The sequence below is a fragment of the Solanum tuberosum genome, unplaced genomic scaffold, assembly GCF_000226075.1.
Source record: "Solanum tuberosum cultivar DM 1-3 516 R44 unplaced genomic scaffold, SolTub_3.0 scf00591, whole genome shotgun sequence".
Lineage (NCBI taxonomy): Eukaryota > Viridiplantae > Streptophyta > Magnoliopsida > Solanales > Solanaceae > Solanum > Solanum tuberosum.
The window spans coordinates 71,504-95,464 of NW_006239516.1; the positions used below are offsets into that span (position 1 = coordinate 71,504).

At 35.8% G+C, this 23,961-nt stretch overlaps 1 pseudogene; it reads right to left on the minus strand.

Moving 5' to 3' along the window:
• Positions 1-2,416: 2,416 nt before the first annotated feature.
• Positions 2,417-17,325, minus strand: LOC102582958 (1,4-alpha-glucan-branching enzyme 3, chloroplastic/amyloplastic-like; annotated as a pseudogene).
• Between the last annotated feature and the right edge of the window lie 6,636 nt (positions 17,326-23,961).

Genomic DNA, 23,961 nt, shown 5'->3' on the forward strand with positions numbered 1-23,961 from the left:
ATGTATGGAGACCTTATTTCTATTTTTATGAGGTAAAACAATTATATTTAATTATCAATCAAAAATAGAAGTTTTCGAAGCAGTATAGCAAAATTTAACTTAGAGGAGTATTCTAGCAATATTGTATTGTACATCGTACATTTATATAAAAGATAAAGTTTTGGATTTAGAATTTAAGAATTAGTTTGTAATTAATGTTGTTTTTTTAATTGTATATCGTAATTTGGGAGTACCTAGCATATTATACATGTATGTTTGCACATTTTATGAGTTAAACCTGCTTTTTTTTTTTTGTCTAACTATTTGGTGAACAAATTTTTTGACCCAATTAATTCAAATACTTGTTGCGTAGGATGAGTTAAGAGGAAAGTGTTTTTTAACTGAAACTTCTTCATATCAAGAATTTGAATATGAAACATTTAATTAAAGATTGAAAAATCTTATTTATTTCAAATCAAACCTTTACTTCGTAAACTCTGCAATTCCTCCGAAGCGAGGTATAATATATGCTATGTGTCAGTTGAGTTATATAACTCTTCTCAAAATTGTATTGACATTTTTGAAAGGTAAATTTATTCTTTATACCCTTTAATACTTTATTCGATAGTCTACTATTGTAAAAGGAAAATATGCTCAACTTTATTCTAAAAATATACTTTTCAGAATATTATCCTTAGTAAAAGGAAAAAAGAGAAGCAATTTCCTTGAGATAAAGAAATCTCAATAGAGGGTCGAGGTCTAGCTCAATTAGTCAGCTCTATGCATTCTATAGTTAAAGGAGCTATTTTCCTTGTATCGAACAAGGTCAAAGCCCAATATATGACAAATAAAAGGAAAGGAAATTATAAGTATCAGTATTGAAATAGTAAAAAGATGTGCATTGGCTAATAACATGTCTATTACCTTTTCTCGATCTGTCCCCATAACAAACTAACTTTAGCAGCAACTTGTGTTTGTGTTTATTCTGCGATGATAGCAACATAACATCGTCAGCTTTGTTAAGGATCTATTTGTAATTATTAATAGTGGAATTTAGTACTTCGGACTTATATTGCACCTTATATTCATATTTATTAGTAAGTGATTTCTTAACACAATATAACATTCGAGCGAAACGGTGGTAAAATTCTGACTCCATCCCTGATCACAATCACATATTTCCCAATATAATTATGCAAAAAACTAAATTATATTACCAGGTTAATTATAAAATAACTCTACGTAATCATTCATAAAAGTATTGCAAATAACCTTAAAAATAAAATGTTACAATAGAGTAAAATACACTTGAAAGTGTAAACAAGTGGCGGATCTAGATAATAAACTACCGGTTCATAGTAACCAATAGTTTTTGTCACGTGACTTGTATACATATAGTAAAGAATTCACTAAATATTTATCTATATTGATGATTATGAACTTAATTGTTACTATATTATTTTGAGATATAATTATGAAAAATATGAACTTTAAAATTTGAATTCACCTCTAATATAATATTCTTTACGTTATCCATTTGTATTAGTTAGTTCCTTCACAAATATTATTTTTGTCGTGGTAAGTAAAAAGTTGAAGCCCTTTTCCTTCCTGCTATATTTATATGTGTGGTGACCATACAAAAGAGTGATAATATTGTTTTTTCTCTTAAAAAAAAAACTTAAAATTCTTTTTGTAGATTTTGGTCTATGAAGAAATGTCTTTTTTTTTTTTTACAAAAAAAGTTCCCCTCTCAATGTCTAGTATACATCTGTATTCTAGGATTAAATTTGAATTTGTGTATCGCAGGACTCATTTCTAAGGGCAATGCTTCCAATAAAAAAATTTCAATTTCCACTCAAATTCAAAACGTCTGATTAAAAAAAGAGTAATCTCTATCATTCTAGCACAACCCATCTTGTTATGAAGATGGTTCTCAGTGCTTACTCAGCTTGATCGTCTCCTTATCTCTATTCTTTTATATGCCCTTTTTCGTATGTTGTTGTTTGTACGACTCTTATCAATACTAAAAGCCAGTCAACCACTCTTTACACCCTTTTGTAGAAGAATTTAAATTGTATGCCCTAACAATGTAAAAGGCATTTATAAAGCCAAATTCAAGATTTGAAATTTACAAGTAATCGCTTGCCACTGAATCGTTAAAGCATTTATGCCATTAAGTTCACAACTTATGAAGGTACGTAACACATACATGATATGAGCTAAAGCTATAGATTTCTGCCGAAAGAAAATGATACGATAATAGTATAAATTTACATCACAAGTTAATATACGATAATAGTTTAAATTTTTATACGGACTGCAAATTCAACTCCAATAATAAAAGTGGAGTGAGATTAGATAGCATTATGGTACCTAAAAGCAAACAATGTAAGTATTTAGCCTTAGTCTTCTAAATATATGACAATAGATGAAGATGTAACATGCAAAATTAAATAAAACTGGCTGAGATCCCAGCAGTGGTATACAAGCGTTGACTGTTAAAGGCCAAACACATCTACAAGATAAATGTGTGATTATACAAGATTGGACATAATTAGAAATGGTTACAATATAGAATAACATAAGAAAATGTTGCATGAGAATCGTTTGATTCCGATGTAAAACTCAGGATGTATGCCCATCTCTTAGAGGCTTTTGTATATCTTGAACCGATAACTTGATACCCACAGGCCACAATGTTTACAAAACATGACGCAACATCCGATACCAAATTGAAGTTCTCATCAATTTGAATGCTCTTATATACATTGACAACTTTAAAGGTATCAGAGCTTACCCGTCAATGTGTTTGTGTATCCTAAAGCAGTGATGGTTTTACTCGAGGCTTGTGAAATCTTAATCTGGCAGATGCTTTTGACCCCCATGACAAGCTAATTTTTCCCCGTCCATACCTCATTGCACAGGAGAAGCGACTATCCAGATGCTGAAGGCAAAAGTTCATGATAACTGACTAGCCAACAGTCTGTGCTCAAGAATCACAGAAACTCACCTCGGAAAGGCCACAGTATTGATCAGTATAAGGGCAACGTAGAACCTATTAAAGATTAGAAAACAGCCTGAATAAGCTATAAAAGCTAAATAGATAAGCACGAAGGTGCTTCAATACATGTTTTGTATCCGAGTCAAACTGATACATAGTGTAAACGTAGTGATCATGCTCTTCGAATTCGGGTTAACTTGTAGACCTGCAGGAGTTGAACCTATTAATCAAGCATTCGTCGGTCATGGGTTGATGATAAATGAATTAAAAAAAATCAAACCTGAGCACTTCTACTTGGCAGAGGCACTTCCAAGCAAAATCTCATTCCATCAGCTCTGAAATGGAAACGTTAAGACATGCATTATATAGAAGTTTAATACGGATATCATGTGAAAAAAACATTGGAATTCATCTTCCTAGAAGAAGTAGAGAACACAAGTAAGCGACTAATTATGAGTCGTGTAAAAACAAGTGGAAAAGGAAAGCAAGTGACTGGGTTACCTTCTACTAATGGTTCTTTGAATATTCTGATCATGGCCAAGTAGTCCTCTACCACCGTACTTGTTTTCATCTGTATTTAATGTGACCTATAAAAGTTGACCGAACAATAGGGTAAGAAATTGCCTGTGAAGTTACAAAATCCATAGATCAAGTAATTAAATGATATGTCGACTGTGTTCCTCGATAGATGTACTATTCTCTGGAATTTCAAGTTATAGCTAGAGATGTAAGAAAATACATAGGTAGAGTAATCAATGATATGTCAACTGTGTTCCTCATAAATGATATAGCATTTTAGGACCACAAGTTTCAAATGTTATGGCATGATGGCATGTTTTAAGACTACAAGTTCCAAAAGTCATATTCCTTTCTTTCTTAAAATATGTGCCTAGTTAAATAGGTTTCACATAAATTGAAACGGATGGAGTAATACTCTTCTTCATGTTCATGCGGGACTGAGAGAGATACTCTTCATGTTCATGCGGGACTGAGAGAGAGATCGAATTAGGAAAAGAATGATCCTCTACTCACACAAGCTAGTGGTTATTCTATTAATTTATTGCGGAGGCAGGCTATAAGTAGGGATAGAAACAACAGCTACATAAATCTTTTCAACTTACATACCCATTCCAAGTTGATGATCCCTTTTTCACACTTCACCGCATGTTTATGTGGGAGTGAGAGATGAATATAGGAGAACTTTAGACAGGCATTCAGTAAGAAAAGGATAAAATGAGACTTGATACTCTCCAGCTTCTTCAACACCTATAATGTATCTTTCATATGAATTGACAGGATGAAAGTTGAACACAGAGATTGGGACCTCTCAAGTAAGAAATCACCTGTTCCAAAAATAATTTCACTCTTTATATTCAAGAAATAAATGTTTGCCATAGAAACTAGCTATAATGATAAATTCCAGCATACAAGCAACGGTTATGATGTTCTCACCCCCCACCCCCCGGACAACTAAACTATGAAATACTCTCCATAGTTAGGGAACCCCAATACAGGGCCATCTCGCGCATCACCTTCAAATTATCATCAATCAGGCACACTAGAAAAACGAGATACAGACAAAAATTGTAATGGAGAAATATCAAATACAAGGAGACAATGTTTGTTGTACCATGGTAGTATCATTCACATGGTGAATGTTGGCAAGACCTCTGGACAGAATTCTCCCATTTTTATCCAAGTCCATCATATCCTGAAAATGAAAGGAGTCATAACTCTCTTCTTTCTTTTTCCCTTTGGTTGCAGAACTACTATTCCAATTTACAGCATAGCCAGAAAGAAAGAGATGCATAACATATGCCTATGACTGAATCAAACACAAGCTATCTCATCAATCAACTAAAAAGAAAAAAATAATGGTTATGGAGAGGTGGTAAATACCATTCAAGTATGAAATAAAACAATAAAGACAGGCGTAGCACATGAACCTCATTTACTAATGCATAACTATGTGAGCTACCTTTATTGATCATACAGTATATTGTTTCCACATAATATCAGAAAAGGTTGCTATGGCATGTGGAAGCCTAACTATATATACCCCTTGATGGGAAATAAGGGAAGAAAGCAATATGTGGTTTCCAACAAAATATCTACTAAAGACTACACTGTTTTTTCAGCACAGAATATCAAAAAAGGGTTGCTGTGATGTGTGGAAGCCAAACGATCTTTACTCCTTGACGGAAAAAAAGGAGGAAAAGCAACATCTAATATCAAGCAGAATATATTCAAAAAAGAACACTCAAAGGGCAGATCAATTTAGTGACAGTCATTTACTAATGCGCAACTAGGCCTACCTTGCATTGCTCGTATGGTGTATTTTCGCCACACGGTATCAGAAAGACATTATCAGGATTAATAGAAAACCAACAATGATGTATGAAAATGGAACAAATTTACTCCTTGGGGGGGGGACGAAGCAACAAGTAATATACAACAGAATATCTACTAAACAGTACATCTCAAATGCAATATACCTTCAGCAACAGTCGCATAAGATTCTACACACACACGTGTGTGTGTATATATATAAGTATATTCAGAGAGAGGCAGCAGAGCGCATTTTGCATAATTAGAAGTTCGGTGGTCACCTTATCAAATGAGAACAATTGATAATGTACATCATCTTCTAATAGATCCCAGTGACGGTTAGCCAGTGAAAAGGAGAAATTGTTGCTTGACATTGGAAACTCTACTCTCTGTTGCAGGAAACAGGTCATTTGGTCCTAAATCTACTGTATTTATAGTTGTAAACGTCCACAAATCATATATGCAGAAAATAACTACTCACCTTTGAGTGACCAAATTCATTCCCCATGAAGTTGAGGTATGCATGACCACCAATTGTAGATGTAATTAATCTGATCATCTATTTAATAAAAAAAGATTCCAACCATAATTAGACAAGACCAAATGCATGGGAATATCACAGAACAAGCAGGTAAGTAATCTATAATTGTGCTGAAAAGAGGGATATAGCCTAGTGAATCCTTTATTTTCATTCCCTTGTGTAAGGAGTTTATCAGAAGGACTAATCTATTAACCAGAAAATCAATGAAATCAGATTCATCAAGCTGAACTATTTTCCCAGAAGAAGAAAATATTAAAAGGCTAGTTCCTTCTTGAAGCACATACAAGTTTCACCTGAATGCCCCTACTTATTGACTGCAACATCAAGAACGACGACAACTGTACAGAGGTTAATTTGACCTCAAATAAGAGGTAAGCATGAAAAAAAAAGGCAGTCTAGTGCACAAAGCATCCCGCTTTAGCAAGGTCCAGTGATTACCAAAATACAACAACAACAACAACAACATACCCAGTGAAATCCCACAAAGTGGGGTCTGGGGAGGGTAAAGTGTACGCAGACCTTACCACTACCTCATGGAGGTAGAGAGGCTGTTTCCGGTGGACCCTCGGCTCAAGTACATCCAAACCAAGTAAGAGAAGAGGAAACATTATATAAAACATAACATCCAAGAAAAAAAGAGACGAGTGAAGGGTGGCTGTTCACAAGAGTCAGACCTGATCAACCAAGAAATGTGAAGCAGTTGCCCTTGTGTAACAAGCAGCCTCTAGGTAGTACCAAATATTCACCTTCTACATGAAGTGTAAACCACCAGTAAAGAAATTACCTTGTGTAACGAGCAGCCTTTAAGCAACGACTCTTGTGATATGGAAGATTTCCCCAAGGAGTTACCAATCAGTATTTCTACGAAGGAACGACCTCCAGAAATGGACTAAAAGAGAAGGGAAAATTACAACCAGTCAAATAATGTAGATTGTCAAATCAGACCTTTACAATATGAAAGAAAGTAAAGGAAAGGGGACAAAACTCATAAATACATGACAATAAAAAAAACTGTAGCTACCTGGTTGTGATTTTCTGCATACAAAAGCATTTTATCAGTATTTTGTCTGTCGCCCACTAATGTGCTAACAATCTGAAATAAGTCAACCATATTAAATACCACGAACTACCATAGCATTAGATGTTCGAAAGGAGAAAAATCCTGTAAGCCAATGACGCAAGGCTCAACCTTACTCATGCACCATTCATGATCAGGAGTATTTTCAAGTAATGCAAGCCACATCTCTGAGGCAGAAAGATTGGCAAAATAATCAGAGCCCAGTCTACCTTGAGAAGTTGGATCGCAGAGTCCAGGATACAGAGTTGCCTATGTAACAGAAAGAAATCTTTATCAAAGGACAGTTTGTAATGTAGGGTTTGTAATGCAGGATTAGTGATACACAGAATGTAATTCAAGGATTAATAATGAAAAGATTGTAATTTAACGATTACATGCTATTGGATATTTGATTGTTTTATTAAAATTTATTATACAATGTATTTTTTAAAGCATGTTTTTAAATTTTTTAAAAATAAAATATTAGTTACTACATGAAGGGTTATTCTTTTCATTTATTGTTCTAATCCATATATTACTAACCACTGCATTCTTTTTCCACATTCTATCCCACATAAATATAAAGTAATCTATAGATTCCCACATAACTTATGTGAGTATTAGTTATGCAGAAACGAAAACTTGAAACCAAACATGTAACAGATTATGCTGAGTTTTACGTGGAACAGAAAAATCAAACCAAACATTGTATTAAACAATGTTGAATTTTATGTGGAGATTATTTCTCCATTACTCCAACCAAACGTCACCCAAAGGTCTCAATCTACAAGTTGCATGTGAAAAAGCAAGCAAATCTGACATATCTAGTAATACAAGACTAAGAAATAAACTTGCACAAGAAGAACACAACACTGAATTATCTTTACTTATCAAGAAACATTTAGTGAAATCCTCTTTTCAAGAGATCTTAAAGTATCATAAGGTATATTCAGCAGGACTAAGTTCAATAACAAAGGATTTCTACTTCCTGGAAAGCATCTAAGGAAAGCGAAGTACAATTTCAAGAGAATTGAAATAGTTCACTTACATCGTCAGCAATCGTGATCACATTAGGATGAAGAGCATGTAGTACTTCATTTGCTAATATGAGGTACAATAAGGCCTCCTTGTCAACATATTGGTTACAATATCTGCAACAACAAATGTTATAGATTGTTGAAGAAAGACCAACCAACAGAAAGATAGATGCTCATAATTTTCCAATGTTTAACATACATTCTAGTCACATAGTTTTCAAATTTGAGGTCCTTCTAGCTTTGTTTTCTAATCCACATTACAATCTCCAGCACTTACTAATCAAGATAGATACCAAAATCCACTTAAAAGACTGCAAATATATGAATCTTAAATATATGTCATTGGTGAACAATGTGTAAACATTTTTTAATAAGTAAACAACGCATGAACAATTAACATGACACAATTGAACTTTTGATGCTTACTCATCCATGTCACCAGTAAATGAAGCAAATCCATATGCGTATACAACATGGACGAGAGCGAATGAAAATGGAACCCATCGACATGATACTCCTCCACCCACCTGAAAAATACCATTGTACAAGCAACATGTCAAGAAAATAGTTTCTTGCACAATCATGTCTGTTAGGTGAGAGCATTTTGTTTCAAAAAGAAGTTTGTTTCTTATACAGAAATCGCTCACGCTGATGCATCAACCCTGTGAACGTGGATGTATGAGACTTGACTAAGAAGAAAACATACATACTGACAACTGCCAATTGGCTAGGTAATGGCCCTCTCAAGCTCTCATACCCTGATATCTTTTCTCTAAACCAGCAACAAAGGGCTGGCATTAGTGAAGTTTGGAGCAATCGGGTATGGAAATTAAGTTATAGGAGAGCCTTGAATGATTGGGATTTGGACAGATTTGCTGAGTTCCTAAACACCATCAATCAGTTCACTGGAACTTCTCAAGCTCAAGACAGGTTGGGGTGGATAACACAGGCATTTTCTCAGTCAAAACAGCTCATCACAGTTTGAACCTTGATAACAAGCTGACCTTGTTATGGCCTTGGAAGCACATTTGGAGAACTGAGATCACATAAAAGGTGGCTTGTTTTGTTTGGCTGGTAGTCGAGAAAGCTTGTTTGACACAGGACAGGCTACAGAAGGGGAATACAACTTTGCTTTATTTACCACTTATGTGGAAACTGGAAAGTATACACAACTTTGGGACGTCTTCCTTGCTACGATTGGTTTGAGCTGGTCAGTGTCAATGACTTCGCTTGACATGCTTTCCAGCTAGAACGGAAGGGGAAGCACAAAAGCTAAAAAAGAAGATGGAATATGATCCCAGGCTGCATATGGTGGACAATCCGGAGGGAAAGAAATCTTAGATGTTTTGAAGGAAAGAGAAACTCAATCCAGAAGATAAAGCTTAGTTGTATTTTGCTTTTTCATTTTTGGTGTAAACAAGTGTACATAGATGACACTGAGGCCCTAATGCAAATTTTAGAGCCTCTGTAGTGCAATATATTTTTTGCCTAGCTTAGTTTTTGTTCACACTCTGTAATTATGGCTTCACAGTCTCTTTCAATTTTAATGCAAGTTGTTGCCATCTCAAGAAAGAAACATCAACAAGGTGATGACACACTAACAGACTTGCTGTTGACAAACAGACTCACCTCCACTAGGTTGGTAGATGAATTTTAAGCTTACAAATTTTCTTCACAAGGTGCCAAATCTATCATCTCTGCTTACTTAAAGCAAATTTTTCTTTCTTCTTTTTCCTTTCTACTGGGGGGCTGGGGGCAATGGAGCTTCTTTGAGAGGAGTGGTTCCTATTCTAGCTTCATGTGACACGAATGAGGATCATTGAATTCGGACCATGTGAAAGGGATGGACAGGACAATTGTCTACAATTTCACTTTGATAAATAAAAATGGACTCATCTGTGAAAGAGGCAAGAGAACGCATGCCAGTGAGCAAAAGCAATTTAGAATTTTACCAAGAGTGAATCTACTCTGATACATTGCGAAATTGAGGGAGAGGACTTATTTTGTATTTCCCACTTGATACAAATGAACTACAACATAAACCTATATATAGGTGTAAAGTACAATAAAATATAGCATGAACTTAATAATTAAAGGATGGTGTGCATTTATTGCACAGCCAGCAACATTTATCAGGTGCCAAACCTTCAACTTCTAACAAAACTTAAAACTAGCAATGAAACTGAGAGAATAGCATGCATAGGATGGAAACCATATAACAATAAACTCACCAGTTCAGATTTGAAAGAAGAAAGTGCAGAACATCAAGATCTCCATATTTGAACATCCGTGTGCCCCAGAATTTGTGGTGTTCACGTTTACCTATTTATGCAGCAAATACATAACTCAGGATCCAAAAGGAAATCATATGATATAGAAGTACTGAAATCATTTAATCAGATATAGTTCTTTTACCAAGTTACTGAAGAGAACTCCAACTAATTAGAACTTCCATCAACATAGCAATGCAACAAAAATAGTATATTTGATTTACTAGTAGAACATACAGTGAATATGGTGTCTGACTTGCTGCAAGTTAGAATTCTCTCCAACCCTGATAATCCTCTTGTTATGTTCTGTCCTGACCAAGCTTGATATGAAGTTTATATTTTTATGGCCATGTACAATAAAAGTACTTGTTTGCATTAAATTTATAGAGTATTTTGCATAAATATATAAAGCGGGAAATGAGGAAAACAAATTAGAAAAGGAACAAGGTTAACCTTTCATGGAATATTCCACTACCTCTCATTTGTGCTTATAAATTTTGTATATGACAAAAATTTACTTTATTATTAAGGTAAACTGAGACACACACATAAGCACGTCTATATACATTCATGTGAGTGTATATGCACTCCCACAGCTGTGTTTATGAATAGTGGAGATATAACTCTAGTTTGGAGGAAACCAAAAGTAGCCAGGCTATACTCACCTATGCACCGAGTGTTGTCTCATCCTTCCTAGAGACACAGATTGAGGTTATTGATGTCCTATTTCACACAGTAAATATGAGAATCAAGTTTAGGTGAATGAAAGCAAGAAAATACAAGTTCCCAAAAACTATTGCCAATCGCAAAAGAGTGCAAGATGAAATAAACACACATATATGGGCTGTGCCTTAGCTACTAGGCATACTAGGGCAAACGAATAGCTACCACTACTTTAAACTGCACCATGAAGAGCATGTGTCACATAAATATTTGGTTTAAGCATACCAATATTACAAATGCCTGTGTCACGCGTCACACATGGCCAGTGGTTTAGCACGTGGTCACACATGTATACAAGCCACAAACAGCTATTTTCCAATTTATCATTCCAATTTTTTATGATCTTATGGGGAAAATGATGGAGTGATTTAGAGGCTTTTCAGCATATCTATTTTCACATCCATTACAGGCTCTTCAATAAAAGAGGGTATGAGTGCTACATTGGATTTAACCGTTTAAGGAAAGAAAAGATTGTGATTTAAACATAATCAGAATTTGACATCAATTTGATCTCCTATGTCAATACCAGATTCCACTCCCTTGTTGAATCAAAGACACTGTTATTGAAGACCATACATCTTGTTCAATGTACACTTAATTATACCTAAGGGAAAACAATTGTGCAACAGATATTTGAGCTAGTTAGAGATCCCTACGTAGAGCTCAAACTTCTTCCAGAATGATGTAGCAGGTGTAGGCCTAGCCAGCAGTCAATTTTGTTGTGTAGTACTAGTAGTTCCAAGTTAGATACTAGTATAACAGCAATGTAAGCAAAATGGTTGGCGAATCCCAGAACCACATGTCACAAATGACACATGCATCAGGGAACACAGTGTGATTTTGTAATGTAACAAATGAAAATTAATCAGGGAGTGAAGTGCTTCTAAACATCCTCTTGAAGAGTATACCAGTGTGGAAATAGCAATCATTTGTTCCATCAAAAAGAGATAAACCAACCATTTCATCTGCTGCTGCATAAGAGTGCACTATCTCCAAAAAGACAAGCAGTCCAAGCCCTGCAAAACAGAACACGATTAGTAAAACCAATACGGGTAAAGAGAAATCATAACAAGGAGTTGTATCACAATGCTATCCAGAATATTCATTAATGTAATATGACAATGTCTATAATTATTACCAGCACTCGCAGGTTAAAGGCAAGAAGAGGCATAAGCTGGAGACTGGAGAGGGTCTTAAAAAATCTTTTCTTAATTTGAAAAAGCTAAGTTGACATGTTGTGTCTTGCATTTTTCTTTTTCTTTTTCTTTTTCTTTTTTAGAGAAGGAATGCTGTGTCTGAGACACCATTACTCACCTTAAAAGGAAGGAATTTAAAGCTATCAACATGGTTTTTAGACGTTTCTTGGAATAGTTTGAAGGAGACATAACTTAGAATAATTTTAAGGCTCACAAGATAGCATCCTCTAGTTGACAGGACTATCTGTCAATACATGTCATTCCCAAAATATGTTCACACTTCACAAGGCTCCTACTTTCCTTGGCAAGTAAATGGTGTTTTGTGCTTCCGACGCAGCAAGCGTTGGAAGGTGGGTAGGTTCTGAAGAAGAGTAAGGCCTTAGCTTAAGGCAACTAGCTGCAAGGACTTGATTGGATAAAACTTGTTCAATTCTTTTTATTCAGGTTGAGCAATCTGCAGACAGCGGCATAGACGTTTAGGTTTATGGAATATCCAGTAATGAATGAACATCCGCTAAGTTCAAGAAACCAAATGGAATGCATTAAGCAAATAACGAATTGCTGGGGTGAAGGTCGTCCGAGAAATTTACAAGAGACTTAAAATACCATCCCTCAAGCCATTTGGTGGACTATTTGGCTTGAAAGAAATGATAGAATTATGAAGGCCGTAGGAGAAAATTACATTAGTCTAAAACAAAGATGTCTTATTTTGCTAGCTTTTTGGTGCAACCTGGTTATTGTACATGATGTTCATGCAATTTTAGATACAATCAGGGACCTGCATAATCTGTAGTTATGTTTTCTTGGACTGGCTTAGCTTGTGCTTGGACACGCGATTTCAAGTCGTGATTTTCGGACATGCTATTTGGGATCATGATTTGAAATCATGACTTCATATCCCAAATTCTCAAAAAAAGAAAGCATTTGGGATTCCAAATCATGATTTCAAATTTTTTTCAAATACAAAACTAGACCCATAAGTTCATATTTTGTAAAAAGAAACCAGCATTTTAAATTTTACAAAAAAGATTCATGGTCGGCATGAAGAGATTGGCTGTACCATGTGAAAGAACTATATTAAAGAATAGCTAGTTATCAGGAAATGACACCTCTATCACAATCATAGAGAATATGGTTATCAGAAAATTAAAAGGAAAGAGAAAGCAAATAATATGCAACATGAGTAGTCACTAACAGCATGCAGGATGTAAACCATATTTGCCCAGGTCAAACGTCAAGGATTACCATGTGCTTCATCAACCAAGCGCTTGAAGTCATCCGGTGTGCCATAACGGCTACTAACAGCATAAAAATTGGTCACCTGTATAGGAAAAAAGATGGTGAAATCATATCAATGGTGAGGAAGAAGCTATAAATGATCCTAATCAAAAAGAAATTATAAATCATAAAGGCTGAGCATGTTCCAAATCTAAACAAAAAGGTTATAAGTAGTTGCCCAATACCACTATCCTAATAGCTAAAAAGAGTGAGGGGGAAATGAAGATGCAATATTTCAAATGTATAACCGGACAATTGGTCAACTAAAAATTGTTCAATTTACACTGTGTTCATGCAGGATTCATGAATTTACAATCTGTTAATTTTACCAGACTCGAAAATTGATTTTAAGAAAAGCAGATTATGCATCTGATATACTTCATATAGTAATTGAATACAGGGGCATTGTCGCCTGTCACCAAGTTCAAGCCTTGTTGACCATGTAATAAACCCCAAAGTAAGTAAGGTGAAAGTCTAATTTCATGGCTCACCTTGTTACAGTAGGAAGCACAAAAGTCCAATTTTGAGAATGTATCATATGTAGCTTTCAGAGATAGAAATTGAGGAGAAACTAATTCTAACTCACTCTATATCCAACAGTGAAATAATCCTTGTGCTCAACAACTTCAATAATTTGTATTGCATTGTATCCAGCTTCTTTTACATGCGGAAGGACCTGGAATGACAAAAAGAAATATTAAATGAAGTCAACTTGAAAATACAAAAAAAGTGGTAAAAATTCTTTATCCATACAAATGTAAAAACATGGAAGAAAAGAAAAACAATCTTTCAGCATAATACAGAAATATTTCTGACAAAACGGGCCTTTCTTTTAAATAATATGGATTAAGTTCAGATATAACAACCTAAACCAAAGACTGGAAGACAATCATATTTCTACTTAACAAGATTTTGAAGAGTGAAAGTTAAAAAGTTTTGATGTCAACACGAATTGTAAGACAAAGTACAATGTAGTCATCTTGCTAATAAAATCATTGAAAGAGGAAACTTTTGGTTCCTGGCCACAGATGCCAACATGACATTCATATATGCGCAAGGACTTAGGCTTATTCATTTCGTTAACATTATTACACATGAGAGGGTGCGCTTTGGCCTACCGAATCAAGGTACATTATAAGGATAACTCATTAAATTCCCATGGAAGGGTGCCTTAGGCCTACCGATTCTTCATTAAAGGGTGCCTTAAACCTACCGGTCCAAGGTTCATCATTTCACACATGAGAAGGGCTACCACCATTAGGTCTACCGATTTCATGGTTTGTCAATTAACATTCATGGAAGGGATACCAACATTAGGGATACATTAATCACTTCACATTCGTTTACACAAAAAGAAGGTGCCCTAGACCTACCAATCAAAGTGCATCATTACATTACATGACTAGGAGAACCTTTCACAATAGACCAACCTCATACATTCATTCTTCCAACACAATTTCCTTTCATACATAATCTCATCACTTCCATGAAGAACACACACATAACATTCACATATAAGATATAAGGAGATATACATACGTTGAACATCATAAGGTACATGAAAGCAACCACCTCCACCATAAGTGGATCACACATCAATGAATCACAATCCTATATCAACACAACACCATTCCAACCCATAGATTTAATATACTACAAAAGATAAGACAATTGACATAGTTCCATAACCAATTCATCATCAACATAAATAATTCACCATGACCTCATTCACAAACTGGCCTTACAAGGCTATGATCACAACTCCTCAATTCACCAACAATTCACCATAATTAAGCATAGATAATGATATAAATCAACAATCCAAATCAATCCACCATCACCCATTCAAAATCATCAAACCCATTTCATAAGTCATAATTTAGAAATTAAGAGGGATCATGGGTTCAAGGAGTAAAATCATTTTAAATCATCAATTAAACATCAATGACCTTTGAAAACCCTTAAAATCATTTAATGGAAGAACCCATGAGATTGAGTAAAACCCTTGAAATTTCATAAAGCTTGAATCTTTGAAAACTTAGTTGAAATTGACTCTAGGGTGAAGACTAACCCTAGATGAAGGATCACCATACCTTTTTTACTAAGATACCCCACGAAATTTTGATGAAGAAAGCTTTGAAATCACCATAGCTTCAATGGCTTCTTTCTTCTTCTTTGAATTAGAGAGAGAAATATTTGAAAGGGGGAACTCTTTTGGTTTGATTTAGAGTTTTGGGGAAATAAGGGGTTAATGACTTATTAAAAAACCTAAAACTATATATACTAATGATATAAACCATTTAAAATCAACCCCGCTTAATAAACAATTAAAACAAAATTACTTAAACGCCCCATTTTTTTAGGCAGCCTCGTCAGGGACCAAGGGTAACTTGACGGTCCGTGAAGGAGGACCACGGCCTGTGGTGGTGTCCGTGGTCCTCTAAGCAATGGCTCCCTTGAGCTTGCCAACCTCCATTTGACCAAGGCATCTCCACTTCCAACTTTACGGATTGTGGTGATGACCACTGGCTGTGGAGTGGCTTGTTGAGTTGGGGCAGAACCTTGGCCTCAAGGCCTTGGTTCCCTAATGGCCAAGTGACTTCCACGGCCACTTCTACGGACCGTGGTCAAGGCCACTGACCGTGAAGTGGTTCGTGAAGCCTGAGGCAGTGCTTAGCTAAGGTGGGAAGCATTGGCCTTTGGCTTAGGCCCTTCCTTCCTTAGTTTGGTACAAGCCCTTGCACCCTTAACCAACATACCAAAGGCCTTTTAACTATGGAGTCTAGCACGTACCTTAATGTTGACCCTCATGTTAGGCTTTAGGTTAACCTATCATTTTTCGAGTCGTTACATATATACAAATGCATATGTATAATGTACAATTATCTAACCTATATACATATACAATTCACCTCTCTCCCACTCTTTCGCTCGCATCTCTCCTCTCTCTCACAATCTCGCTTGCCATATATACAAATATATATATATAATATACAATTATCTAACCGATATACATATACAATTCACCTCTCTCCCACTATTTCCACTCTCTCGCTCGCCTCTCTCATCTCTTTCTCAATCTCGTTTGCCATATATACAAATGCATATGTATAATATACAATTATCTAATCGATATACATATACAATTCACCTCTCTCGCTCGCATCTCTCATCCCTTTCTCAATCTCGCTTGCCATATATACAAATGAATATGTATAATATACAATTCACCTCTTTCCCACACTCTCCCCTCTCTCGCTCGCCTCTTTCCTCTCTCTCTCAATCTCGTTTGCCATATATATAAATGCATATGTATAATATACAATTATCTAACTGATATACATATACAATTCACCTCTCTCATAATCTCTCCACTCTCTCGCTCGTCTCTCTCCTCTCTCTCTCAATCTCGTTTTCATATATACAAATGCATATGTATAATATACAATTATCTAACCGATATACATATACAATTCACCTCTCTCCCACTCTCTGCCCTCTCACTCGCCTCTCTCTTCCCTCTCCTAATCTCACTCGCCTCTCTCCTCCCTCTCCCAATCTCGTTTGCCATATATATAAATGCATATGTATAATATACAATTCACCTCTTTCCCACACTCTCCCCTCTCTCGCTCGCCTCTTTCCTCTCTCTCTCAATCTCGTTTGCCATATATACAAATGCATATGTATAATATACAATTATCTAATTGATATATATATACAGTTCACCTCTCCCCCACTCTCGCTCGCCTCTCTCTCCCAATCTCTCTGGCCTCCCTCTCCTAATCTCGCTCACCTCTCTCTCCCAATCTCGCTCGTCTCTTTCCTCTCTCTCCCAATATCGATCGTCTCTTTTCTCCCTCTCCTAATCTCGCTCACCTCTCTCTCCCAATCTCGCTCGCATCTCTCCTCCATCTCCCAATCTCGCTTGTCATATATACAAATACATATGTATAATATACATTTATCTAACTGATATAGATATATAATTCACCTCTCTCCCACTCTCTGCCCTCTCTCGCTCGCCTCTCTTCTCCTTCTCCCAATCTCGCTCGCATCTCTCCTCCATCTCCCAATCTCGCTTGTCATATATACAAATACATATGTATAATATACATTTATCTAACTGATATAGATATATAATTCACCTCTCTCCCACTTTTTGCCCTCTCTAGCTCGCCTCTCTCCTCTCTCTCCCGATCTCGCTCGCCTCTCACGTCCCTATAACATGTAGCTACGAATTGTAATCATCAAACTATAGCTATGGAGAGTAATTAAGCTATTTTTAAGTGGCTATATGTGAAAGTAGGGGTGTGCACTATTTGGATTAAACCGAAAACCAAACCAAATTCTAATTTGGATTGGTTTTTTGGATTTTTGGTTTGGTTTTGGATTTATAATTTACTTTGTTTGGTTTTTGGTTTGGTTTCGGATTTAGAAAAATGAAAACCGAATTATATTATATTATATATATGTTTAGAATTAAGTTGGAGTTAATCACTTTTGTCCCTTTTTAGTTATTTTCATTATGATTTAGTTTATTTTTTTTATGTTTGGACATCTATAATTGATATACTTTTAAGTATTGTATTTTATGTTTTATTTGTGATTTATATTAAAAAGTAAATTTAGGAAATTCAGTATTATAAATATAACTATGTTATATGTTTCTAATTATTGACATAACCGATTAACAGAACCGAAAAAACCCAAACCAAAAAGAGAAAAACCAAACCGAACCAAATTTATTTTGATTTGGATTGGGTTACACTTCTTCAAAACCAAAAACCGAAAAACCCAAACCGACTAGTATAAAAACAAACCGAAAAACCGAATGCACACCTCTATGTGAAAGTTACTTAATGAAAAAATGAATTTCTTTTTATAAACTTTTTTTTTCCTTTTTTTTTTAATTATTAAACTTAATAAATTTCGCGCGGGAAAGAATAACCGTATACAGTTATTACTATATAACAGTTAGCTATCTTCACAGTTCCCTTTCTCTGTTTCCATTCTTCCAAAAAAAAAAAAAAACTTCAAAAGCCATTTAAAAATGTCGAACTTGCAAGTTAACAGTTCGGTAATGAAAAAGCTGCAATCAATTGGAGCGAATCAAATCAAGCAGATGATCTTTCCTTACTTGAAACGAAGATGCTCTAATCTCAGTGAGGTATTTTTTTTTTATTTCTTCTTCTTGTTTTTAACCTGTAATGTGTTTGTAACCACAGATTCTTTCTACAGAGGCCAGAATTCATTGATATCAAACAAAGGGTTTGTTCTTATACCCCTGAAATCTTTTCTAAAAAGATAACAGGGATAACTAGTGACCAGGTAGCATACCAATTGTCGGAATTCGTTTCCAGGGGGGTCGTTTTTGGTGTATCTACCTTGTCTTATGCCGGCTGGGTAAAGCTATCGAGGGACCGGGAAGATGCTTTTAGAAAAAGTAAGGAAAGTTACGATGCAACTGCCAAGCAGCATGCAGATGGCATGCATAGAACTTATAGAAGAATTGAACGAAAAACAGATGAAAAACAGGGAGGTGATGAATTGGAAGAAACCATTGAAGAAAGTATTAGAAACGATGAAGAAAAAGAGGGGCAGAATGTTGGTTCGGGAGAGAACGTCAATTATCCGAATTCTGAACAAAAAGCTGTAAATCAAGATTCTGGAGTCAAACATGAAAATCAAGAATCTGGAGGAGTACATGAAAACCAAGAAGATAATTTTCCGCTAGATTTGGTTATACTCATATCTTTGTGTGATACAAAGATATCTAACCAAAATCCATCAGTTGATAAACATCTACTGTATGTACAACGTTCATATCCAAAGTTGGAAGTGTCCAGGGACTATATTGCGGAAAGAATCAATTTCCTTGAAGAAAGTTTCAAGAATTCTACAATAAAGGATGGAGATGATTCCCTCGAAAAAGAATTCTTTTACTTGTCTAGGATCGTGTGGGGATCCCGAGATGGGAAATAGGTTCATGTTTTCTTTTACTGTTTGATTTCATATTCATTTTTGGTGTGTGAATCTAATGTACATGCCATTTTTGTTAAAACACCCTTCATGGCCCCGTTCACCAATTGTTTGGCTTTGTCCAAGTATCAGTGTGGAAGAATATAAAATCACCAGATTTACTTGATGTAGAACTTGAGGGGTAATCTATTTCTTGATCTTCCATGGGTTATTAGAATCGAAATTCAGGGGAGAGCTATCTCTACTAGTTCTCGAGTCTTTACTTGTGATGTGTTGTTAACTATGCTAGCTTCTTCTTCAGCATTTGATGGCATGTAATTTTTTTTTACCTGTGATGGGAATGACTAAAAAGGAAAGACTGTCACATAAATTGGGATGGAGGGTGTACTTGATTTGCTAACAGAAAAATGTCGGTAGGTACTAGGTAAACACTTTTTAGAGAGAGAATACATTACAACAAGTTGTTGAATTTTTGAGCAAATACATACAATCTATATAGATAACCAACCTATCTGGTGTAATGAAAGTTTCCACTGGATTATTCTTTTGTCATGCTCCTTTACCATTTCACATCCAGGATTACTGTTTTGTTGACCACCTGAATTTAATTCTTTTGCTGCTTGTGCCTCTTGGAGAGTAATAGGATCTACTATAGGGTCACCGTTTTCAGTAATTACAAGTGCATTAATAAAACCACCACTTCCAATCATGGGAAACGTCGTGCAGCATTCTTCTTTCAGTACAGCATACTGGACCCTGAGCATACACAACAGAAATCCAGGTCAACAATAGGGTATGGAAATTGCTTATGGATCAGTGTTAGTTTATACTCAGGAATGGTAAAATTATCCTCATTTTACATGTGAAGATAATTTGAGCCAAATTATATCAATGAACGATGATCAACTAAGCCTCATTCCCAAACATTTCTCTTGCCGTTAGTAGTGATGAGGTAGCAATGTGTATTCTTATGATGAATAACAATCTCCTAGCTGTAATGAACTTGTCAGATTTGGTAACGTCTACGTACATAGTTTAAACCATTTTGATGAGCTACTGGTTTTTTAATTCTGTCACCAATGATCCTATATGGAGCCGTTTTCAGCTGAAAACAATTTTCAGGTCACCTCCAACAGTATAAATAAAATAAAATACCATGCTACCCTATTGAAGTCAAGTGATGAACTTGCAATTATTAAGTGTTGTAAAATGGAAAAATTCAAGTGCTATATACATTTTCCAAACTCAAGGCAATAAAGAAAGTAAATTACCTCCTCCGTTGTCATATGTGCTCTCGTTCTTCAACTGTGCTCTTTGGATCATAACAACCCCATAAAAATACCCAAACTTCACCTCTAATCCCCTATAATGTCATAGAAATTTGATTGTTAGTAGACTTCTATGCTAATGATCTTTTCAGGAATTTATGAGTAATGTATATTCATTGAATCAGTAAAACAAAAACTGAAAAGAGTTAAAACTGTAGAATAGAAGCTTCAGGATCATATATCATGTAATCCTGCAAAAACATTGACATCAATAAGTCAAACTTACCCCACGATAAATTTGACTCAGTGTTTTGCCAATGTCAAGATAACCTTCTGATGTAAATGCAGCACGCCATTTCCTTGCACTTAAGGTTTTCCCAGCCTGAATAAATAGATCAATAGATAATATATATCCGGCAACACAGATACAGGAGAGAGGGGATTTATAGTAAGGAGTTCAACTTATTCAAGGGAAATGTCAGAACTACTTCTGAATGTTATTATAAGATTGATAACGTAGATAGTGTTTTTGAATTCTTATTTGTGATGGTAAGCAGATAAATGAAAAATTCAATTCTTTTCATGATAAAAAGGCGGCCGTTTAAAATGCTCATCCAGCTTCCCGACATCAGATGTGACACAAGTGAGGACTTGTATATACTCTACACTAAGATTCACATAGTTCCGACTTAAGATACAGTTCAAACTAGTTCACACCACATGTGTCACGCGCATTATGGAACAAATAGGGAGATATGTTCTGTGCTAATCATCATGCAGAGTTACTCATTAAATGTTGCACACCAGCCTCATGAGTTTAAAACCCGGAAATGTCATCCAATTGAATTTACTGATTCGCCAGGTAAAGAGCGAGAAGAGTCTAAGAGTAAAAGATTATTTGTACAAATTGAAGGAACAGGAAAACATATACTCCCTCCATCCCAATTTAAGTGTCTTACTTCCCATTTTGGTTTGTCCCAAAAAGAGCGTCTCTTTCTATATTTAGCAAGTTTTCCAATTCCAATATTCTACGGAACAAGTTTAAGACCACAAGATTTAAAGGACTATACAAATCTTTAATTTAAGACCACAAAATTCAAAAGTCTCTCTTCATTTCTTGAACTTCGTGCCTAGTCAAACTAAGACACTTAAATTGGGACGGGAAGTGTAGTTTAATCTGCAAGTACAGCTTATGAAACATGTAAAAGGAAATTCAGGTGAACATCCACCTTCCCCCAACTTAAAACCAGGTAATCTTGGACCAAGTTCCAGTCCCAACTACTAAAATCCGAATGCAAACCGAAAAATGTTTCAAACAATAAGGCTTTATGCCACTATCAAATTCTGAGGAGCAAACCGCAAGCAAAACATTTATGTTCTACTATGAAGTCTTTATTACTTCCAATAGATATTTGGTTCTACATTTTTGTTACCACAAGAGACATTGGCAGCCGCCGATCATTTGATTTGGCTGATGCTAATTGCAGTTGATGATCCCCATTTAGAACCCAAGTATAAGGTCTGACAGCTAAACATCTTCCATCTCATTAAAACACATGATCTTTTCAATCATCTCAATTCTTCCCACAGCACAAGACAATAGACTACCTCATTCATTCGCATCACTAGTTTTCCTAGAAAAGCTTCTAAACATAAAACAACAACTACGCCTCAGTCCCAAACAAGTTAGAATCCCAACTTCTTCATATAAGCTCATACCAAAAATCTATTCAAAATGTAATACAATACCCCTTTCCATACAAATTGAAAAAACTCACCTTGATTCTGAATCTTGTTTTTGGAACACTTGTACATTCAGGGCGAACCTGGTAGAAAGAATCAGCAGGAGCTCCAGGGTCCCTCCACATTCTTGAAAACTCCTCAAACCACAAGACAGGATGGACTGTGCGTATAACACTCTTTAACTGGGGAAATAACGCGTTTGAAAACTGGTTTTTCGCGATCCAAATGAAGAAAGATGTAGCTAATGGCTATGAAAACGTGTACTCGTTTAACGGTACAAAGTTACCTAAAGAAAAGAGCAACACCATATTTATGCAAGGTTTACCTGGTTTGAAATTCTTGGTAGGAGAGGTTAATGGGACTAATCCTAATAAGGATCCAAGAGTACCTGGAAAACAACAATCAATTATTTCATTTTTGAAGAAGAATACACCACATATTAACATCGATGGTGGCGATGGATTCCCTTCTAAGGTGTTCTTCAATGGTGAAGAATGCGTGCTTCCACTAGAGTTTCCTAAAAACACTGCAGCATTCAAATCCAAATTTGGTGTTTTACCAGCAGTTTTGCTTGCTCTCTTAACTTTCCTTCTTTTGACGGATTGGTTACACTGATCATCACTCAACCTGACGATATATATAACTTAAACTCTTTCTTTAATGTACTTTGTGGTGCACTACCTTATACTACTCTGCACTATCCCATTTTACGTGGCACATTTTTAAAATGGTCACATTTCTATATATATTTGTAATGACCCTCTTGGTCATTTCTGTGTCTTGCCTTCTGTGCATCGTTTAGAGCGTTCCTATAGCGACCCCAAGTCATTTATGACTTGCTGGGACTGATAGTTCGGTCACCTGGTCGTTCGTTTGGTCCTGGTGTGAGTTTTTGTGTTTTGGAGCTTATGAACCTTGAACGATCATTTTCGATCAAAAGTTCAAGAAGATGACATCGGAACCCAATTCTGACGATTTCATCAGCTCCGAAAGGGTCATTTTAGGCTAGTAGCGTGGTCGACATGACTCCCGAGGTTTTCAGTGTGAGTCGGTGCGATTAGGCGTTTTAGCCTTTGAAATTTGACATAAGGTTGACTTTGGTCAACATTTTGAGTAAACGCGCTCGGATGAGAATTCCGTCAGCGTGGTTAGCTCCGGAATGTCGAGTTTGGTCTAGATTGACCCTTCTTTTGTGTCTGGAGGTTTTTCGATTATCTTTCCGAGCCCTTTTGTGAGTTTTGACTTAAAGGGCTTTTGGAAGTGGGACCCACTTTTTATCGAAATGACCTCTGATGAAAATTTCGACTACGCCGTTGAGTCTGGAATGTCGAATTTGGTATGGTTACATATCTCGTTTGCGTGCACGGGGTTCCGAACGAGTTCGGAGCACCCCGTCGAAGTTTTTAGTTTTTGGGAAAAGTTGCAGAAAATCTGCAATAAAATGCAGAAAAATCAGCTAACTTTCTCAAATTTCAAACCCTCATAACTCTCTCATCTCTCAACCGATTTGGGCGATCCAAAAGGCAAAGTTGTGAGATTTTTCGAGGACAACGTGTTG